The sequence below is a fragment of the Heptranchias perlo genome, chromosome 23 (assembly GCF_035084215.1).
Source record: "Heptranchias perlo isolate sHepPer1 chromosome 23, sHepPer1.hap1, whole genome shotgun sequence".
NCBI lineage: Eukaryota > Metazoa > Chordata > Chondrichthyes > Hexanchiformes > Hexanchidae > Heptranchias > Heptranchias perlo.
The window spans coordinates 32,237,815-32,238,974 of record NC_090347.1 but is presented as its reverse complement, the minus strand read 5'-3'; the positions used below and the strand labels follow the sequence as shown (position 1 = coordinate 32,238,974).

At 36.7% G+C, this 1,160-nt stretch overlaps 1 pseudogene; it reads right to left on the bottom strand.

Moving 5' to 3' along the window:
- Positions 1 to 226: 226 nt before the first annotated feature.
- Positions 227 to 559, bottom strand: LOC137341407 (large ribosomal subunit protein eL33-like; annotated as a pseudogene).
- Positions 560 to 1,160: the final 601 nt, after the last annotated feature.

The window sequence follows — 1,160 nt, the reverse complement described above, 5'->3', positions numbered from 1 at the left end:
TTCCACTCCTTTCCTGCCTCAGGACTTTTTATAAATGCTTTCAAGTCCTATATTTCTCCCTTTCACTTTGATGAGTTATCATCTCAGAAATTTTCAGGTAGGCTCACTTCCATGAAGGGCCTGCTCTTAAACTCCATTGGAGCACAGTATCACTCTCGCAATTATACTGAGTGCTCCTGCTGTCGGACTCTTTTTTTTACTATTTATTGTCAATTTATATTGTGCTTTAAATTCTTGATGGGTACAGCATCACACATTTCCTGTGCCCAATTGCCTTAGCGGGCAGGTTATGGTTGAACTTGGCATGCAACATGCCAATGTTTCCATGAGCACGGGTCACTTTATCTCAAATGACGCCAGTCTTGTTTGGTTTACCACCAGAAGTGACAGTGTTGTTCTTTGCTTTGTAGACATGGGCACACCTCTAGCCCAGGTAAAAATCCGTTTTATCATGTCAATAAATGTTCTCAATCTTCAGGAGAGCAGGGTGCTCTCTTTGGTTTCGAAGGCCTCCTTCATAGCCAGTAAACACAGCTTTGCACCGCAATCTTCCAGGCATTGCAAAATTTCTCTGATCTAATTCCGTGTTGTTTTATTGAGCCTTGAAATTAAGTCTACCAGCAAGTTATTAGCTCTGAAGGTTGCCAGTCTGTAGTCAAACATTAACCAGTCACTTGAGTCATGCACTTGTGAAACAGAATAATATGAGTGTATTGATAAAATTGTCTTTTCTGGGTTAGCACAGTAATACTTGTGCTTTGGTAACATAAGGGTAATGGAACAAAGAGAATATGAAGCACGCATACAAAATCAATGCACAGGATCAAATAAGTGGAATTTGACTGAGTTGCTGAGTCATGTAACTTGTAATGAATTTTATTAAGTAGTAATAGTTTTTGAACTAAAATTACTACACTGACATCAAAAATAAAATGGTAAATATTGAAGTATTTAGGAACATTTAAGGTTTTTAATACTGTTGGATTAATTTTTATGGAGGTCAGCCTTCTAGCCCTCTATAACAATGTCATTCTGTGAATTTTCAAATTCTTCTTTGATATTTATTATTAGAAATTATAGAATCAGATTTTAATTTTTATATTTTCCTTCAGTTAAAAATGTTGCCTTAATTTCTTGAAATCCCACATGCCGTTCCCCAG